At 43.4% G+C, this 22364-nt stretch overlaps 1 protein-coding gene across 4 annotated transcripts in view; it reads right to left on the bottom strand.

Moving 5' to 3' along the window:
- LOC140077151 (protein Shroom4-like) overlaps positions 1-20953 on the bottom strand; it is a 603736-nt gene extending 582783 nt beyond the window's left edge. For all 4 annotated transcript variants that reach the window (XM_072124065.1, XM_072124069.1, XM_072124068.1 and 1 more), the window contains exon 1: positions 20839-20953. The gene's annotated coding sequence lies outside the window, so the exon portion shown is untranslated. The remainder of the gene's footprint in view (positions 1-20838) is intronic.
- Between the last annotated feature and the right edge of the window lie 1411 nt (positions 20954-22364).

The raw sequence follows: 22364 nt of genomic DNA, 5'->3' as shown, positions 1-22364 counted from the left end.
GGCCAGAGACATTTAATGTCCAAATATTCAGCTAATGTACGCTCCGGAAGTGAGGGGGGTCCAGGAGATAGCCATCCAGAGAGGTATTTAAGCTGACCTGCTAAATAATATAGGAATAAGTCCGGTAATGCCATACCCCCAAGTGTTTTGGGACGTTGCAGCTTGGCATATTGGAGCTTGGAATGCGATGAGCCCCAAATAAACGGGATAATCATAGAGTCTAGGTTTTTAAAAAATACCTTAGGAATCGGATAGAATACATGTTGTAGCACATATAATGCTTTAGGGAGTATCACCATTTTTACCAGATTAATTCTACCTGCTACAGAGAGGGGCAAGGACGACCAGACCTTAAATTTATCCCGAAACAGACCCAGTAACGGATTAACATTAGCCTCCAAGGTCAATGAGGGTTGTCTAGTAATTATAATGCCCAAATATTTAAATTTGTCTGCTACTGCTAGGTCGTAAATCTGGGACGGAGATTTCTCTGCTCTCACATTATTCAAGAACATAAGGCTTGATTTACCCCAATTTATGCGTAATCCTGAATACCCCCCGAATGTGTCTATCAGTTCTATAGCTCTGGGTAAAGCTGAGACGATCCTGACCCTCCCCATGTGGTATGCCTACATATATCTTATCCGTGCGTATTTTTATTGCCAGTGGCTCCATGGCTAGAGCAAAAAGAAGGGGCGAGAGAGGGCAGCCCTGACGAGTGCCCCGGCCTAGAGGGAATAGGTCTGACAAGTTATTATTGATGGCTATTCGGGCCCTAGGGAAGCGATACAGAAGGGATACCCATTTTCTAAAGTTTGTTCCAAACCCAAACTTGGTCAGGACTGCTTGCAGATAGTTCCACTCAACAGAGTCGAAGGCCTTGGCCGCATCCAGGGAGACCAAGGCCCAGTCCTCTTGCCTAGTATAACCCACTTGGGATATTATTTGGGCTCTCCTCAGATTAGCCGAGGTGCTCCTGCCGGGGATAAAACCAGATTGGTCACTGTGTACTAGGGAAGTTACTACTTTATTTAGGCGGGTTGCTAAGATTTTAGTAAGGATTTTATAGTCCATATTCAAAAGAGAAATGGGTCTATATGAACCGCAATCTGTAGGATCTTTACCTGGCTTAAGTATGACCACAATAGTGGCATCGTAAAAAGAGTCTGGAAGGGCGTCTTTGTCAAATGCAGTTTGTAATAGAAATAGCATAGTAGGAAGTAAGTCTTCCTGGTATTTTATCCACATTTCGAGTGGTAGGCCGTCTGGGCCTGACGCCTTGCCTTTGGCCATTTCCGCCAGGGCCTCCTGTAGTTCCTCTAGGGTAATTTTAGCGTCAAGTAAGTCCCGTTGTTCTTGGGATAGGGTGGGGAAATCAATATCATTCAGGTATCTGTCAATCTCCACGTCCGAGCATGTACTTTTTGATATGTACAAGTCTGAGTAGAAATTCACAAAAGCCTCTAATATCTCAGTGTTAGAGGAGAGCAAGACACCCGAAGGGGCCTTAATTTGAAGAACACACGGGGAGGTTGAGTTCTGATGAATTATATGAGCCAAGAGACTGCTAGATTGATTCCGTAACTCATAATGTTTTTGTTTATTGAAAAAGGATCTTTTATCTTTCTCGTATAAGCACAGTAGATACAATCTGCCTGTATGCAGCCATGATTGTTTATTCGCCTCAGTGGATTGTGCAACATAATAGGCTTCCAAGGAGACACATAAATCTCTTAGTCTATATTCTTCCAGCCTAGATTCCATTTTAACATTTGTGATCGCTGATTGTAGGCACCCTCTGATATATATTTTGAGGGATTCCCAAAAGAAGACGTGTCCTTCACTCATATTATTACTGGCTAAGAAGGCGCTAATCAGGGCTGGGGTGTGATCCGTGATGGGCAATATTGCGAGCCAGAAGGGGTGTATTTTACGGGTTCTGAACCCATTCTGAGAGTTCTGTTCTCTAAATTCTACGAGAATTGGGGAATGGTCTGAAACAGCACGTGGTAAATGAGATATGGAGTACAACAGGGTTGCAGCCTTTGTATTGCCACAAAGATAGTCTATACGGGATAATGAGCTTCGTCCTATGCTATGACAAGTGTACTCGCAGCATGTTGGGTGACGCTGTCTCCATAAATCTACCCAGCCCATTTCAGTTAAAAATTGCGCAAGTTGCGTAGGAGAGGAGGGGGGAGCATAGTCATCTGCATTAAGGGTATGTCTATCCATGCATGCATCATGTAGCAAATTAAAGTCACCTAAGCACAATATTTTAGCATGTGGGTATTGTGAGGCAAATACAGCAGCTTCATGTAGTACCTGTAAGTTGTCAGTAGGGCGTTTGTAGATTCCCAAAATAACAAATTGAGAGCAATTTACATAAGCATGTACAAAAATATATCGCCCATCTGGGTCCCTTTTAACTAAGCACGGTTACCATCTAACAGATCTGTGCACTAGTAAAGACACACCACGAGAGTGTGAAGTATGAGTGGAGTGGGCCGACCACTGTATCCAAGCTTTGCTAAGGTACTTTGTTGTGTCAGGGGTCATATGTGTCTCCTGGAGACATATTATAGAGCTATTATGATTTCTAATTGGATCAAAGACCAAGTTTCGTTTCCTTACTTCTCCCAGACCTCTCACGTTCCATGTGAGAACATTAAACGCCATCACATCACTTGTAGCTTAGGCATGTCAGTAGACAAACAATTTAAAATAACTGAAAAAAAAATTAGTAAATTTTAGGAAAAGAAAAACAATTACAGAAAACTGCGGTTGGTCGCCAACTCTATCCACAGCTCTCTAACACTGCTGTTAGGCACAATAGCACTGGTACGGGGTAGTTCGCGGTAATAGGTGTTTATCTCGCGATACTTTCTCCGCCTATCTGGTCAGCTCTTCCCTTCTAGCTGAGTCTAAAAATAAACATGGTATATATACCACAACCATAGTTGTTTTTTTTACGTCTGCCACCCTCTAAGGAGGATTCTGATATTACTTCATATCAGGAGCCCTGGGCAAGTTAAACAATAAAGTGTATGAAGAAATACTCCAATGTATAAGGTCAGGGACCTCCATTATATGACTTACACAATAATAACATATTATAAGGAATTTTAACATCCTCCATCATTTGTCGAGGATAAATAATGTCCTGTGCGTCACAGCAAGTTTGTCGATCTAGCGAGGCACCCTGCGGATTCTATTAAGCCACTCATCTGCCTCCGATGGTGAAGCAAAGAATGTCACCTTGTCTGCATGTACAATTCTAAGCCGTGCTGGGAACGCCATGGAGTAAGGAATTTGCAACTCTCGTAGGCGCTTCTTCACCCCCAAGAACGAGGCTCTAGATTTTTGCAGTGCAGCTGAGAAATCTGGAAATATGGTAACGGTGGAGTTTTGAAAGGAGATATTGCCAGCTTGTCTTGCAGCTTTCAGGATAGCATCCCGGTCCTTGCTGCACAATACTCTTGCTAACATAGGGCGCGGAGGGGCCCCTGGAATCGGTGGTTTCGCTGGTACTCTGTGGGCTCGCTCTATGGCGAATATGGTGGACAATTCAGCTTTCAGCAGCATATCACGTACCCATGCTTCCATGACGCCTATAGGGTCAGCACCCTCCGCTCGTTCTGGTAGGCCCAATATGCGCACATTATTTCGCCGGAGGCGATTCTCCAGGTCATCAGCCTTTTGCGACCATAGTTGCGCTGCTTTCTCCAGGCTGGCTATTTGTGCAGGGACGGGGGCCGTGTCATCTTCTACCTGGGATATGCGCTGTTCGGTATCCTTCACCCAGTCCCTCAATTTCTGCATATCATGCCGTATAAGACTCACGTCTACTCGGATTTCCTTGATCTTGGCGGTGAGTGAGGTGGTAGACTGCTGTATCGCTGATAGCAGTTGCTCCGACATTTCTTTCAGTTAGCTCCGGCTCCAGATCTGCAGTAACTGCTGTGTCGTCTCCCGTCTCACGCTCCGAGCACGAGGTGCCTGCGCCATCTTGGCCCGGGTCGCGTCTGGCGTATTCTTTAAGCTTTTCCACCGCACTAGAACCCCGAGACTTGCTCATTTTACCGACACCCGTCCGGGAGGGTCTTCTAGGCTTCGGATAAGGTATGGTTGCGGCAGAATTTCAGCAGGATAATAGGGAAAGAGTAGCTAACCAACGGAGCTCTTCCTAAGTGCGGCCGCTCATGCAGGAAGCCAGGCCACGCCCCCAGTCACAAAATGATTTGATTTGCTCAACGTTATGACACACAGACCAATCAGGATTTGAATAGCTTTTCGGTGAGAATATATCAATCTCTGAACTGCAGTCAGGGACAGAATCTAGGGTGCTAGATAGCCTTTACAGAGCTAACATTCAGTTGTTGATATTAGGCAATGTAATGGGGGTCATTTACTAAGGGCCCGAGTCGCGTTTTCCTGACGTGTTACCCGAATATTTCCGATTTGTGCCAATTTTTCCTGAATTGGCCCAGGATTTTGGCGCACGCAATCGTATTGTGTTGCATCGGCGCCGGCATGCACGCAACGGAAATCGGGGGGCGTGGCTGAACGAAACCAGAGGGATTCGGAAAAGCCGCCGCATTTACAAATAAAAAGTGTCGCTCGATACGCGCTTACCTTTACTCGGCCTGGCTTGGTGAACTCCAGTGCATTCAGTGCAGCAGCGACACCTGGTGGATGTCGGAGGAACTGCCTTAGTGAATCGCTGGAAGACCCAAATCCATTGCAGAGAACGCGCCACTGGATCGCGAATGGACCGGGTAAGTAAATCTTCCCCAATGTGTTGATGTAAGTGCTAGATTGTGGTTTATAGAAGAAAGATAAATAATCACATTTATAACCATAAAATTGACAGTCACTGCATACACATTGATACATCAATATACACTTATACCAACAAGCTCATCAAGCTATCTTCACTAAAATAATGATTATAAACTAACACAGGTATTAAACCATATATATCAATCCAGCAACTGAATAGCTTTACACACAAATTGGGGTTTTAACAACTTTATTTACACAGATGAAATTTTTTTTTTAAAAAATAACAAAAGTTATGTTTTATTGAGTACCTGGTTATAGGATAGTGATGTTTTGCTGTTGGCAATTTTAAGTAAAATTTTCAAAGACGTTTTTAACCCCTTAACGCCGAAGCCACTTTTCACCTTCCTGACACGACCCATTTTTTCAAATCTGCCCTCTGACACTATAAATGGTTATAACTTTGGAATGCTTTAACATATCCAAGTGATTTTGAAATTGTTTTCCCGTGACACATTAGTTAAAAAATTTTGGTGGTATGTTTTGCATTTATTTATGAGAAAATCAGATATTTGGTGATATTTGGAAAAATTAGCAATTTTTTCGAAATTCAAAATTTTCTACTTTTTCCACACATGAGTCATAACACCAAAAAATGTAATAACTAACATTCACCAATTGTCTACTTTATACCTCCGTGGATTTTTATGCATAGTCTTATTTTTGTAGGATGTTATTGGCCTTTGAATGTTAGGTGCGATTTTTCACATTTTCATAAAAAAAGCAAATCCTGCTATTGAGGGACCTGCTCAGGTTTCAAGTCACTTTGAGAGGCCTAAATAAAAGTAAAACCCCATAAATTACCCCATTATAGAAACTACACCCCTCAACGTACGTGAAACAACTTTTATGAAGTTTGTTAACCCTTTAATTGTTTTACAGGGGTTAAAACAAAATCGGATGCAATTTCGAAATTACATTTTCTTTGGCTAAATTAATGTGTTTTTCATAAAATGTACAAATTCTCAGTGGATAAAATACCAAAACGCTCCACAAAATTTGATACCCAATCCCTCCTGCGTATAACAATCCCCCATATGTGGTGATAACCTGCTGTATGGGCACACGCCAGGGCATCGAGGGGGGAGCTGCGCCATTCAGAGCAGATTATGCATTGTCACTTTTTATTGGCTATACAATCTTTATTTTTTTGGCAATTTGGACATATAAGGGCTTATTTTTTGCGACATGAGATGCACTTTACAAATACTTCATTTAAGTGGGCCTGTAGCTTTTCGATGAGATTTTATTAACTCTTTAATGTATGGAGGAAAAGAAAATTGTCAATTTGGGGTTTCTTTTTTTTGTATATTTTGGGGGTCGTACACCATACACTAAAAATACTATGATATTTTCATTCTATAGATCACTACGATTACGGTGATACCTCATTTATATAGTTTTTCATTTATTTTTACAATTTTACTGGAGAAAAACTAATATAGAGGAAATCTCATTTGTTTCTGCATCGCCATCTTTTCGGGAACTTAACCTTAATATTTTTTGGTTGAAAGAGCTAGTTTAGGACTTATTTTTTACGTGTTGAGTTGTTCTTTCAATTGGTACCATTTTGGGGCACATAACTTTTTTTGATCACTTTTTAGAACATTTTTGTGAAGGGATTTTATGAAAATTTATATTTTTGGCGAGTTTTTCGGGTTTTGTTTTTACGGCGTTCACCGTACAGGTCCAATAATGTTTCTGACTTATTGTACAGATTGTTACGGACGCAGCGATACCAAATACTTGGGGGGTTTTGTTGAGTTTCAGGTATTTTTACTTTATTAGATGTGTATAGGGAATGTTTGTGTTTAGGGGACTTTAACTCTATTTAATCACTTGTTCAAGCTATTCTTCACCTAATACAGTGTAAACAGATGTATTACATCTGCGCATGCTCAGTGTGTCACAGCCGGGTCCTGCCAGAAGGCACGGACCCGGCACCCGGAAGAAGATCGCGCAGCCCCGGGCACTGGCAGTCCCGTGGCTGCGATCGGAGCAACGGGACCCCCCCGGTAAGCGCCGCGGGGGGGGTCCGAATCAAGTTAAATGCCCCTAGCACGCCGCGGTCAGCGCGACCGCGGCGTGTTAGGGGTTAACACCCGTGATCGAAGAAATCTCCGATCGCGGGTGTTAGAGGAGGGTGTCGGCTATAATATATAGCCGACACCCGCAGCTTCTGGCCCCGGCTCCATTCAGGATCCGGGGCCAGAAGTTTGACGTACTATTACTGCATATTGCGGGAACGCACCTCCCGCCATGCAGTAATAGTACGTCAAATGTCGGGAAGGGGTTAAGATATGTGGATGATATTTTTGTAGTGTAAAATGGTTTGGAACAATTTCCAACTCAACACCAGTGGAACCTGCACAGCTGTGTAATGTGAAGTATCAACAAATATAAGCTATAGCCAACACACTTGAGAATCGTATATATGTACAAAAAGACCAAAGCAATTGTGTATAGGCAAAAAATACAAACTTTATTTTATCATATCACTAAATAAATCCACACACTGGGGCAGATTTACTTAACCGGTCCATTCGGGATCCAGCGGCGCGTTCTGTGCGGAGGATTCGGGTCTTCCGGCGATTCACTAAGGCAGTTCCTCTGACGTCCACCAGGTGTCGCTGCTGCGCTGAAGTCCATCGGAATGCACTGAAGTTCACCAAGCCGGGCCGGGTACAGGTAAGTGCGTGTCAAGCAACACTTTTTAAAAAAAAAAAAAATGCGGCGGTTTCTCCGAATCCGTCGGGTTTTCGTTTGGCCATGCCCCCAGATTTCCGTCGCGTGTATGCCGGCGCCGATGCACCACAATCTGATCCCGTGCGCCAAAAGCCAACGCAATTCGGGCCCTTAGTAAATTACCCTGTTGAGGGGTGAACGGTGAACTGTTTGTCTTCTCTGTGTGTTTGTAACTTTTCTTCTTTTTCTCCTCCTGCTGGCCAGCAAACCTTTGTCTCTGTCCACTATTGTTTCAAACCAGTTCAGCAGTCACCACTCAGCATTACCTGATCTTACCTGTGTGTGCAAAACCTGAGCAGAGGGTGAGCTGGGGTTATATAGTTGCACCTGATTACTGCCAGGTGATGCTGAGCTGAAGCCATGTGGTTTATGTTTGCATTTCTAACTTTGGTTACTTTGTGTATATTGTAAACTCCCCTTTATTTTTATATTGTGTATTATATTGTATTGTGGCATTATGTATATTAATTAAGAAATATATCTTTGTGTGATGTTTGTTGTTAAAGGTGCAACCCAGGGGTGTATCCCTTTAAAACTCAAGGGAAATAGTTGGGTATTTAATGACACCTGTGTGTACATGGATTGTCTTTAGGTCAGAGTGTCTGATCTGACCACAGGGGAGCTGCTTGTTCCAAGGTAGCTGCAATCTATCCCCTGAATTATCAGCATTTTTGTTCTGTACATTTTATTTTTGTGCGAATAAATGCAAGCTTTTTCTTTGGACCTGAAGCCTGAGTAAAGATTTTTTTTTTTTTTTTTTTAACGGCCAGAAGACCCCACATCTCAACAGACCCCCAATAGGTTCTCAACATTAAAATCACTTAAAATGTATCAAAGTACATGTTAACAAAGACCCATATATGGAACCCTGATAAGCCCATATATCACACACTGCCCAAAAAAAAAAAAAGTCTAAATACTACATGCCACTCCAATATAATAGTAATTATCAAAATCTAAACTTCAAGACCAATGAATTACATTGTGTCACATAAGTTGTTGATATGCATAGACAAGTTAGATGGCGCAGCTTAAGGGATAACATTCTAAGTTGCTCCTTTCCTGGTCGACATAATTACCAATCTGGTTGTTAATACTATGGGCAAAGTATTTCGGGCAGTGTGAGAAACAATGTTTCCTTGAGTTTGTGGATTATCTAATGGGATGAGCGACATGAATATGCATTTTTTTTCTGTGTTCAGAAATAAACGGTGGGAGTTTTTAGATGTTAACCCCTTAACGCTCTCGCCGTAGCTCTATGGCGCAGAGGTACAGGGAATGTATGAAGAGGGCTCACGGAAGTCCTCTTCATACAAAGGTGGGTGGTTGTTGCATATTGCAGCAAACCCCCACCGCTATTAACCCTTTCATTGCCGCGGGCAAAGTCGATGGCGGCATTTTAAAGACGGTGCAGCGCGGACGCCGCCATCTTTATTACGATCGTCGCGCCCCTGAACGTAATGGGAGGGTGGCGATCAGTTGCCAGGGTATCCTCGGGTCTTCGTTTGACCCGAGGCTATCTGGCTTCTGCAGATTCGTTACAATGAGCCAGTGGCTCATTGTAATGAATGAGCTGCAAACATGCCATATATTGCATTACAGAAGTATTGCAGTATATGGTAGGAACGATCTGACCATCTAGGGTTAATGTACCCTAGATGGTCTAAGAATTAGTGAAAAAAAAAAAAAAGAAAAAAAAAAGTTTAAAAAAAAAAAAAAATTTAATAAAATATTAAAAATTCAAATCACCCCCCCCCCTTCGTTAGAACTGATATAAAACATAATAAACATTAAAAATCACAGACACATTAGGTATCGCCGCGTCCCAAGATGCCCGATCTATCAAAATATAGAAACGGTTACGGCCGGCGGTGACCTCCAAGACGGGAAATGGCGCCCAAATGTCCGAAATGCGACTTTTACACCTTTTTACATCACATAAAAAATGTAATAAAAAATGATCAAAATGTCGCACAGACCTCAAAATGGTAGCAATGAAAACGTTGGCTCATTTCGCAAAAAATGACACATCACACAGTTCCGTGCACCAAAGTTTGAAAATGTTATCAGCTTCAGAAGATTTTTTTTCTTTTTTGTACACATTCGTTTAATTTTTGAAAATGTATTAAAACACAATAAAACCTATATAAATTTGGTATCACCTCGATCGCACCGAACCAAGGAATAAAGTAGGCATCTTATTTGGAGAGAAGAGTGAAAGTCGTAAAAACAGAGCCCACAAGAACGTGACCACGTGCGTTTTTTTTTTTCAATTTTTCCGCATTTGGAATTTTTTTTAAGCTTCGCAGTACACGGCATTTTAAAATAAATAATATTACGGGAAAGTAAAATTTGTTACGCACAAAATAAGCCCTCACACAGGTCTGTACACGTAAAAATGAAAAAGTTATGGATTTTTGAAGGTGGAGAGAAATGAGCGAAAAAACCCTGCGTCCTTAAGGGGTTAATAGCCACCAGGGTAAATGGCAATATAAACAGAAAAAATTATAGCCAAACATTGGCATTTATTACTAGATGACAAACACCTTTAACCAGCTTTACCCATTGTGTGAAAATTGCTCATCTGGAAGCCCAGATTCTGGATATAAATGAGCAAGTTTCAAGGCTGCGGGCAATTGACAATATGGAGCGACATTTGCTGCTCCTGGAGCACAAACTCTGGGGAAGATGGGTGTGGGGAGGGAAGTATGGAGGTGCAGAGTGAGGGGGCAGCTAGTTGGGTAACGCGTAGAAGGCGGGGTAGAGGGAAGAGTTGTAGGGAGTCTAGTCCTGATCTGGTGCACCCCAATAAGTTTGCCAGGCTGGCGGATGAGGGTGATATCAGCTCTGGGGTAGCAATGCTGCAGCAAGACATGGCCTTTAGCAACCAAGGAACTGTCTGCTCCAGTAGGAAGGGTAATAAGAGCACAGGCAAGATCAGACAGGTGCTGGTAGTGGGAGATTCAATTATTAGGGGAACACACAGGGCAATCTGTCACGAAGACCGTGCATACCGACCAGTGTGTTGTTTGCCGGGTGCTCGTGTTCGGACCTTCCACCCTGCACAACTACACTTGTGCAGGGCAAATAGACAGCGTAAATAGAGAGCTGGGTAGAGTCATAGTCCATGGGGGAGGAAGGGGGGCTGGAATGAGATTGGGGAATAAGAACAAAAGGAATACGGACAGGGAAAACCATATAAAGTGTATGTACACAAATGCCAGAAGCCTCACAAACAAAATGGAGGAACTGGAACTCTTGATGTTGGAGCGGAAATATGATATAGTGGGTATAAGCGAGACATGGCTGGACAGTAGCTATGACTGGGTGGTTACTATAGATGGTTATAGTCTTTTTAGAAAGGATCGTATAAATTAAAAAGGGGGAGGGTTTTTTTTATATGTGAATTCTTGCCTCAAGCCTGTCATGCGAGATGACATCAGTAACGCAAATGCAAATGTGGAGTCCCTATGGGTGTAGATAAGGGGAGGGAAAAAGAATAATAAAATATTACTAGGGGTTTGTTATAAGGCTCCAAATATAATGGAGACAGCAGAGGAAATGCTGATAAGTGAAATGGATGCGGCTTCAAAGCATGGTGAAGTACTTATCATGGGGGACTTCAATTACCCAGATATTGACTGGGGGGCAGAAACCTGCAGGTCCTTCAAAGGTAGCAGCTTCTTGTCAACAACAAAAGACAATTACCTGTCGCAGCTAGTCCTGGAGCAAACAAGAGGGGGGGCACTGCTGGACCTTATCCTAACCAACAGAGCTGATAGGATTTCAAAACTACAGGTTGGGGGGAACCTGGGGAATAGTGATCATAATATCATTGATTTTGTATTACGCTTTACTAAGAACGTTAGGGAAGGGGCAACCAACACTCTAAACTTCAGGATGGCAAACTTTCAGCAACTAAGGGAAGACCTTAAAGGCATAGACTGGGATAATGTTCTCAAAGACAAGAGCCCCCCCCAAAAATGGGACTTTTTCTCATATATTCTGAAAAAGTCCTGTGAGAAACACATACCTTATGGGAAAAAGCATAAGATGAACAAGAAAAAGCCTATGTGGCTAACTAGTCTTGTAAGGCAAGCAATAAGCGAGAAAGATAAGGTGTTTAAGGTGCTAAAACGTGAAGGTAGCGATGAGAAAAAAACATCCTGTAAAAAGCAGATAAAGGCTGGAAAAATAGAGACAGAGAAATATTGCCAGGGAAAGCAAAACTAATCCCAAATTATTTTTCAAGTATATAAATGATAAACTAAAAACAGAGAGTGTGGGTCCCCTTAGAAATAACATGGGGGTCATGGTGGAAGGAGATGAGGAAAGGGCCAATCTACTGAATGTCACCTTCTCAACTGTCTTTACCCAGGAAAATCCCCTGGTGGAAGACACAATGAGGAATAATGTAAATTCTTTTTGGAATGTCAACAGTTTAACTCAGGAAGAGGTATGGCGCCGCCTCGCAACCACTAAGATAGATAAAGCACCGGGGCCAGATGGCATACACCCCCGGGTTCTGCATGAACTATGTACCGTGATAGAGAGACCAGTATTTTTAATATTTGAAGATTCACTGAGGACTTATGTTCCACAGGACTGGTGCATAGCAAATGTGGTACCAATATACAAAAAAGGATCAAGTAGCGATCCTGGAAACTACAGACCCGTGAGTCTAACTGCTGTGGTGGGGAAAATATTTGAGGGGTTTGTTAGAGATGCTATCCTGGAGTATCTCACTGTGCACAACCTTATAACCCAGCGTCAGCATGGGTTTATGAGAGATCGGTCCTGTCAGACTAATCTGATTGGTTTCTACAAGGAGGTAAGTTCAAGACTGGATCTGGGGGACGGTGTGGATGTTGTATATCTGGACTTTTCAAAGGCATTTGACACCGTGCCACATAAAAGGTTGGTATATAAAATGAGACTGCTGGGAATAGGAGAAAATCTGTGTAAGTAATTGGCTTAGTAATAGAAAACAGAGGGTGGTCATTAATGGCACATTCTCAGATTGGGTTGACGTTACCAGTGGAGTGCCACAGGGGTCAGTATTGGGGCCACTTCTTTTTAATACTTTTATTAATGACCTTGTAGTGGGTTTACAGTCAAGTTTCAATATTTGCAGATGATACTAAGCTGTGTAAAGTAATAAATACTGAGGTCGATAGTTTAGCATTACAGAGGTATTTGTGGAAGCTTGAGGAGTGGGCAGAGAAATGGTTGATGAGGTTTAATGTAGATAAATGTAAAGTTATGCACTTGGGCCATGGAAAAAGTATATTTATGTTCTAAACGGTCAATTACTTAATAAAACTGGAGCTGAAAAGGACTTGGGGGTGTTGGTGGATGGTAAACTTAAAGGGGTTATGCCACGAAACAATTTACTACAAAAAGCTGTCAAAGAGGTTAAAATATTTCAAAAATCTATTTGTAATGGTTACCTGGAAGTAAAAATACCTTTCTATTTGTTATTATGATGCTTGTTCAGCCTCTATTCTGTTCCACACAGAAGCAGATGTGAGAGGGGCCTAGCTGGGCACATGCACAGCACTGACAGCGGCAGTTATTCCACAACTCATTGGCCTCGCCTCAGCGCTACAGAGTGCTCAGCCTTCAGAGTCTCCTTCCACCTGCTGTGCTCAAATAGTCCCTGCATTTTTCTAGACCTCCGACATATTTACACTTTACTGTCCGTCTGACCGACCATGATGCTGTGAGAATACATTGTTTTCCTCTACTGATTGTACAAAATTAGGTGCAATAACATGGACCTTTTTAGTTGTTTTTATGACTTTTACTAATAAACTTTTGTATTTTTGTATGTTACTTTGGCGCCGTTAATTGCATCTCTTTCTGTAAAAGAGATAGATAGGTAAAAAGATAATTGACAGGTGATAGATAATAGGACTTGGATAGATAAATAGGTGACAGCTTCTCACATGCCCTTATCATAAGTCACCATCTCTTATCTGTGTCTGTGAGCAGGAACATTCAGCTGAGGCTAGAGGAGGGGGGCAGCAGGGGGGACTATGACATCCTGCAGGAGGGAGAGAAACGTTCTCTGCTCTTCCCACAGGAGCGCTGGGGCAGTGAGTAAGACATTTCCTCCTCCCTGCACTGAGCACCTCAGCCCCTGAGTCACTGCAGGAGAACATGGCCCCTGATTCACTGGAGGAGCAGACAGCGAGCTGTCACTAATTACAGACCAGAGGACGTGGGCCCCCTCGTTATCACAGTGGGCCCCCTTCCTCCTGGTCATGACAGACATCAGGGTCCACCAATCAGCTAGCAGCTGCTGCTGGAGTGTCCTCTCCCTGGCACAGCAGAGGCTGCACTCATGTGCAGGAGCTCAGGATGGATGAGGAGCTGCTGCTCACCCCATGATGGCTTCCAGCACAAGTAAAAGGTACAAAATAAAAGTGCATCACATTTACACACACACAGTGCCCCTCATTACACCACTGCAATGTGTACATACACATACATAACAGTGGAGTCAAGAACTACAACTCCCAGCAGTTGAATGAGATGCTGAAAGTTGTAGTACTTTGAATGTAGAATAAGGAGTGATGCACACCTAACGCACAGACTCTGTTTAGAATTGGAATCAAAGCGCACGGCGGCAGGATGCGCTTCTATGTAAACGCATGCGATGGATAACCCGCACCCGGTGTCTTGTATTGTCCAAATGTCAGGGCTAGAGGAAGTGTTACGTGTGACCGCAGCCTCAGTATTACCAGCATACCCCGCGTTACGTGTGACCGCAGCCTCAGTATTACCAGCATACCCCGCGTTACGTGTGACCGCAGCCTCAGTATTACCAGCATACCCCGCGTTACGTGTGACCGCAGCCTCAGTATTACCAGCATACCCCGCGTTACGTGTGACCGCAGCCTCAGTATTACCAGCATACCCTGCGTTACGTGTGACTGCAGCCTCAGTATTACCAGCATACCCTGCGTTACGTGTGACTGCAGCCTCAGTATTACCAGCATACCCTGCGTTACGTGTGACTGCAGCCTCAGTATTACCAGCATACCTTGCGTTATGTGTGACCGTAGCCTCAGTATTACCAGCATACCCCGCGTTACGTGTGACCGCAGCCTCAGTATTACCAGCATACCCTGCGTTACGTGTGACCGCAGCCTCAGTATTACCAGCATACCCCGCGTTACGTGTGACCGCAGCCTCAGTATTACCAGCATACCCCGCGTTACGTGTGACCGCAGCCTCAGTATTACCAGCATACCCCGCGTTACGTGTGACCATAGCCTCAGTATTACCAGCATACCCCGCGTTACATGTGACTGCAGCCTCAGTATTACCAGCATACCCCGCGTTACATGTGACCACAGCCTCAGTATTACCAGCATACCCCGCATTACATGTGACCGCAGCCTCAGTATTACCAGCATACCCCGCGTTACGTGTGACCGCAGCCTCAGTATTACCAGCATACCCTGCGTTACGTGTGACCGCAGCCTCAGTATTACCAGCATAACCCGCGTTACGTGACCGCAGCCTCATTATTACCAGCATAGTCCGTGTTACGTGTGACCGCAGCCTCAGTATTACCCCCCCACCCGTCCTGGTGTCCAAATTGCAGATTCAATAATATATTCAAAAGAAGAAAGAAGTATGCTGTAAGACCCAAATTCAAAATATAAACAAATTTATTTGTACCGTGGTACACCGCAACACAAAAACACATGTAAAAACAATTAAAAAGTGTGAAAAACACACAAACACAATGCAGCAGGAAGACCTAGCATATGGTGATGCTGGTCCTCCTGACAGCCACCAGCTCCCCCTACTCTCAGGGACCTCTCCTAACTACGTGTATATCATAACAGTATAGACTGAAAAAATGATGGCAATACATAAAACCAAGATAGCAAAACCCAAACAAACAAATGTATGAAGGTATGGAGTACTCAATTGATAATAGAGCCAAATCGCTATTATGAAAGTAAATGATATGAAAAAGTGCTCATAGGTCAATGAGGGTATCTACCTGTAATGTAAAGGATCCAAACCAAGGAGAGGTAAGGGGAAGCTGGGGCACAAAGCCCCACGCGTATCGCCAACCAACTGGCTTCCTCAGGGGTGCTGTGGTGTGAATTGGTGTCCGCTTTATAGTCCGGCGTCCCTCCAAAAAGCCCTCTGGTGCCGGAGCTTGTGACTTCCGGTCGCGAACCGGATGTCCAGTAAGTAGCTAGTAAAAGTGTTGCGCGGGGGTCCGCGCATGCGCCAAAAAGTGTCGCACGGGCGCCAAAATGTGGCACCCACTCCCCCTGCGAACAGTGTCCCCTAGCTGTTCCAAAGGTGAACTGCCTAAGTGGTGTGGCGAAGAGCTGAAGTGAAAGTGTGTGCACAGATGAAACATTTAAAGGGAAGTGGAAACCAGCCCCCCCTAGTGTCTATGTGCGTGTTAGCATGTATACTGACATGAGTGAATGTAAAAATGGCTCTAAGCCTATATCATATGCGATTACTACTTTAAAGTGAACTAAACTCCACTGTCTAAATGTAACACAAATATATAAATAAATACATATAACCAAAATTTATACTATAAGACAAAACAAGCCCATGTATACAAATATACATCTAAAAATTATTATGCATCTGAAGAACGTATAAACTTATGTGAGAAAAACTGCTGTTTAATAATATATCTCATTAGCCTAAATAGGCGAATAATGCAGAAATTCATGAAATTATAGTCAAAAACCATACTAACAACTACATACATGCCAAAGTCATCATTCATCCTTTCATGGGCCCATGAACATACATACACACACTCAACCTCAAAACCATGAAAAGTGCATAGTGTTTGTGCAAAAAGCGCCAGTGAAAACACTTAAACAAGGGGGGTGGGGGGAGAGGGGGGAACACAAAAAGTACAAAACGGACAACAATGTGCAATAATATTATGTATAAATACAGATATACATCACATATGTAGCAACCTGATCATCAAAATATATATATACCCTCATCGCATATATATTTTGATGATCAGGTTGCTACATATGTGATGTATATCTGTATTTATACATAATATTATTGCACATTGTTGTCCGTTTTGTACTTTTTGTGTTCCCCCCTCTCCCCCCACCCCCCCTGTTTAAGTGTTTTCACTGGCGCTTTTTGCACAAACACTATGCACTTTTCATGGTTTTGAGGTTGAGTGTGTGTATGTATGTTCATGGGCCCATGAAAGGATGAATGATGACTTTGGCATGTATGTAGTTGTTAGTATGGTTTTTGACTATAATTTCATGAATTTCTGCATTATTCGCCTATTTAGGCTAATGAGATATATTATTAAACAACAGTTTTTCTCACATAAGTTTATACGTTCTTCAGATGCATAATAATTTTTAGATGTATATTTGTATACATGGGCTTGTTTTGTCTTATACCCTGTTTCCCCTAAAATAGGACATCCCCCGAAAATAAGACCTAGTACAATTTTGTCCAATCTTAGAAATATAAGGCCTCCCCTGAAAATAAGACCTAGCGGCCGCCATTGCAGCAGACCCCCATGTCATACATTAGTATTAGTAGATTTTTTAGATGCTGCAAGAGGTTGTGACGTGGGGAAGAATTACAGAATAAAATCACTGACTGTTGCAGGACAAATACGCTACAAGCTGCTACATGGACATGAAGTGCTCATTAAAGGAAAGTTCTATTGCTAAACATGAGAGATTGGGGCCAAAAATTCCAATAGTTCAGAGTTTGGAGAGTAATAAGGATGTTTTAGAAGTTTATTTTTTTTTTTCACCAATAAATGTAAATTCTTGTACATGGAAAAATAAGACATCCCCTGAAAATAAGACCTAGTGCAAGGAGCAACAATTAATATAAGACACTGTCTTATTTTCGGGGAAACAGGGTAGTATAAATTTTGGTTATATGTATTTATTTATATATTTGTGTTACATCTAGACAGTGGAGTTTAGTTCACTTTAAAGTAGTAATCGCATATGATATAGGCTTAGAGCCATTTTTACATTCACTCATGTCAGTATACATGCTAACACGCACATAGACACTAGGGGGGGCTGGTTTCCACTTCCCTTTAAATGTTTCATCTGTGCACACACTTTCACTTCAGCTCTTCGCCACACCACTTAGGCAGTTCACCTTTGGAACAGCTAGGGGACACTGTTCGCAGGGGGAGTGGGTGCCACATTTTGGCGCCCGTGCGACACTTTTTGGCGCATGCGCGGACCCCCGCGCGACACTTTTACTAGCTACTTACTGGACTTCCGGTTCGCGACCGGAAGTCACAAGCTCCGGCACCAGAGGGCTTTTTGGAGGGACGCCGGACTATAAAGCGGACACCAATTCACACCACAGCACCCCTGAGGAAGCCAGTTGGTTGGCGATACGCGTGGGGCTTTGTGCCCCAGCTTCCCCTTACCTCTCCTTGGTTTGGATCCTTTACATTACAGGTAGATACCCTCATTGACCTATGAGCACTTTTTCATATCATTTACTTTCATAATAGCGATTTGGCTCTATTATCAATTGAGTACTCCATACCTTCATACATTTGTTTGTTTGGGTTTTGCTATCTTGGTTTTATGTATTGCCATCATTTTTTCAGTCTATACTGTTATGATATACACGTAGTTAGGAGAGGTCCCTGAGAGTAGGGGGAGCTGGTGGCTGTCAGGAGGACCAGCATCACCATATGCTAGGTCTTCCTGCTGCATTGTGTTTGTGTGTTTTTCACACTTTTTAATTGTTTTTACATGTGTTTTTGTGTTGCGGTGTACCACGGTACAAATAAATTTGTTTATATTTTGAATTTGGGTCTTACAGCATACTTCTTTCTTCTTTTGAATATATTATTGGTTTATGACTTTGACCCTGACCATATACATTTTAGGAGTGCTAGTCCCGCCCCTTTTGTTTCTCAAATTGCAGATTCATCACCATTTCAATGCACAAACATTTGAATAAAAAGTGATGAAAAAACTTCTTCATTTCACAAACTGATATCACTAAAAACGTCAGCTTCTCCAGCTCCGTACATCAAAGTTTCAAAAAGTAAGAGGTGTGTGAAAGTTGTAAAACCAAGCCTGTAATAAAAATAATGCAACTTTTCTTGTCATTTATACCACATTTTGGATATATATTCTATATCGTGTACTGGAAAGCGGGAAAAAAATCCCAATAATGTAAAATTGCCAAAAAAACATACTTCTGCCATTTTCTTGTGGGCTACGTATGTACGGCTTTCACTGTGCGCCCCAAATCATACCTCCCCATAATTCCTTGGGTAAGTGTGATCACAAGGACACCAAATTCATAAAGCTTTCATTCAGTTTTTATATAAAAAATGAAAATCTTTGGTACAAAAAAAATGTCTTAAAGGGGTTTTCACGAAGACAAGTTAGGCCCTATCCACGGGCAGATAACAAGCCTCAGGCCCCATTCACACGTTGCAGTTCTTGATCTGTTTTAATTAAAAATGCAACAGGGAGGGGCTCATTCCAGAACAAAAGTGTTTCAGTAGAAAGACATATGTGTTCTGGCAAAGCCCCTGCCTTTTGCGGTTTCCAATGCAGTTAAAACTCATCAAAAAACAAAAAGTGTGCATGAGGCCGTGGTCACACGTACTGTTAGGCGTCCGTTCATAACGCGACACTAGCGCACAGGGGGAGGTCCTAGGCCCAAACGCATGTGCTTTTCCAGGGAAATGCATGCGATTGATAAGCCGATTGCATGCGTTTCTCTGTAAAACGCATGTGCGTTCGGGCTGATGACCGCCCCCTCTGCGCTAGAATCGCGTTATGAACGGACGCCTAGCAGTATTTGTGACCACGGCGTGAAGCTTGTTTTCTGCAGGATTGTTGTACATGTCCTCATTCACTTCTATGGGCTCCTGCACATGGCTGTGAATTTTACAGCCCTGTTTATGAGCTGACTGCCTGAGCTGCAAATGACAGAGCAGGTCCTAACCATGTTTGCGGTTCAGGCTATTATTATGTACTTACATCCCGATGACAAGCAACCCTCAAACAACATTCCATGGGACCATTGTTTACATCCCAAGAACTGCACAAGTGTAGTGTGCAGAAAGCCTGGGCTGCGTTCACACATTAAGTTTCTGCAACAAAAAAAACGTAAAGTTTGTCTGCTAAATGGCAAAAAGACCTGCATTCAAATGGAAGATGAACAGATAGTCTTTCCAAAGTGTTGAATATGCAACAAAAAATGCAATGTGTGAACATGGCCACAGGCGGCATTCACACCTTGAATTTCCAGCACGTTCAGAAACGCAATGAAAATATACAAGGGGGTGGCTCGCATGTATCTATGAAGCAGCTGGTGGGCCCCCAGAAATAATTTCACTGGTGGGCCCTTGACACCCCAGTCCGACCCTGCTCATACTAAAGCTACAAACATGTCAGCATATACATGAATAATGTGCTCACCAACTATGCTGGAACAGGCAGTTTCTAATGAACTTGAGGTACAAACAAGTGATATGAAGTGGCTCCTCACACTGACAGACATGAGGAAAGATGGCTGCTGTTATTACACACTACAGTAATAAACAATACCCACAATGCCTCAGGAGATTTCCCATAGTGCATTGAAAACTACAAGCTAGGAAATGTGCTAAACCACCAGTAGATGGTGCTGTTGCCAGCCTTACACTGCAGACGGAAACCTAAGGGCTCATTCACACTGCCGTCTGCGGGGCCGTACATGCGGCCGCATGTACGTCCCCATAGACGGCATTAGCGGCACGGCGGGGATCCGGTGCCACACATGTGTGGCACCGATCCGGGCCGCACACCGCAAAAAGATAGAGCATGCTCTATCTTTCGGCGGATGTGCGGCCGTGTGCCGCTATTTCCTATGGAGGGAGGAGGGGTCACCTCCTCCTCACCTCCAGCACACGGCGGGCATACCGCGTGTGAATGTACCCTAAGCAGCTAGATTTCTGCAGAGGACAGAACACTGCTAGTCAGGGACAGGGGCCCCTTTGCAGGACAGCAGTGTAGCATGGAGGGACAGTGAATGGCGGAGAGTACAGGAGGAGGACTGCATCAGGAGAGATCAGAGCTCAGCCTGTTACTTGTGTTATCTCTGCAGCCTCCTGTGTGACCTGACTAATGGTGGAGGGAGGAGAGGGCTGCTATATTGCTATGATCTTTGTTAGGGGAGGACTCCTCTGTGCATCAGATAGCCATGTCTGGCTTCAGTTACCTTGTATCTGCTGCTGTAGGCTCCTGTGGAGCTGGTAAGCAGTGTCCATCACAGCACAATCTCTGCCCCTCCTTCTCTCTCACTTCCTATTGGCTGCATTGTGTCAGCTGATCTCTCAGTGTAGGAGGAGCAGTGACCCCGTGGAGTGATCTGTAGTGCAGAGCAGCTGCTGACTCCTTGTTGCGCAGACTCACGACCAGATCAGCTGTAGCTCAGAACGGGACACAGCTACCAGCAGGTGGCGCCAGTAACCAGGACAAAAGGAGTTATCTCAGTAAGGCTGCAGATTTTGTAATAAGTGTAAATGGTAAAAGTACTTTTGGGCACCAGTGTATAAAAAGGATATAGTAGAGCTGGAATGGGTGCAGAGGAGAGCAACCAGGATTATTAGGGGAATGGGGGGATTAGAATACACTGACAGATTACAAACTTTGGGATTATTCAGTTTAGAAAAAAGACGATTGAGGGGAGACCTCATTACAATGTACAAATACCTGAACGGACAGTACAAGGATCTCTCCAAAGATCTTTTTATACCTAGGCCTGTGACCAGGACAAGGGGGCATCCTCTACGCCTAGAGGAGAGGCGATTCTACCATCAACATAGACAAAGGTTCTTTACTGTACAAGCAGTGAGACTATGGAACTCTCTGCCACAGGAGGTAGTTATGGCGGACTCTATGTACATGTTCAAGAGAGGCCTGGATGCCTTTCTGGAGAGCAAAAATATCACGGGTTATGGGGATAAAACATTTATTTAATTCTTAACCCCTTAATGACCGCCCTATCGGGATTCTACGGCGGTCATTAAGGGTACTTCTTCTGATGCGACGCCTTTCTACGGCGGCGCATCAGAAGAAGATTTCGGGACATCGGGTTATTATAGTGCCGGTGTCGGGCTGTGATATTACAGCCCAGACCCGGCACTAACACCCGGGATCGGAAAAACTCCGATCCCGGGTGTTTAACCCCTTGCACGCCGCGGTCAAGCATGACCGCGGCGTGCAAGTGTGTCCCCCGTGGATCGGACCCCCCCGGTGTGCTTACCGGGGGATCCGATCCCTCCTGCCGCTGCCCCGGGTTCCGACGAGTGACCCGGGGCTGTCGGCTCCTCTTCTCACCGGGTCCTGCCTTCCTGGCAGGACCCGGCTGTAAGTAACTGAGCATGCGCGGCATGCTCAGTTACTTACACTATACACTGCAATACAAGTGTATTGCAGTGTAAAGGCTTGAATAAGCGATCGGATGATCGCTTATTCAAGCCAAGAAGTAGAAAATGTAAAAAAGTAAAAAAAAAAAAATTAAATCTTTTTATAATATAATTAAATAAATAAATAAAATAAAAGTCCCATAATCTCCCCAGTAACACATAAAATGCAAATAAAGTATATAAAACACAAAACACGTACATATTTGGTATCACCGCGTCCGTATTAATCTGTACAATAAATCTAAATCAATATTGAACCCGCTCGGTGAACTACGTAAAAAAAAAACTCGAAAAACTTCCCATAATATACAATTTT

The sequence above is a fragment of the Engystomops pustulosus genome, chromosome 9 (genome assembly GCF_040894005.1).
Source record: "Engystomops pustulosus chromosome 9, aEngPut4.maternal, whole genome shotgun sequence".
NCBI classification, from domain to species: Eukaryota; Metazoa; Chordata; class Amphibia; order Anura; family Leptodactylidae; genus Engystomops; species Engystomops pustulosus.
The sequence above is the reverse complement of the archived record's forward strand: the minus strand, read 5'-3'. Positions and strand labels throughout refer to the sequence as shown.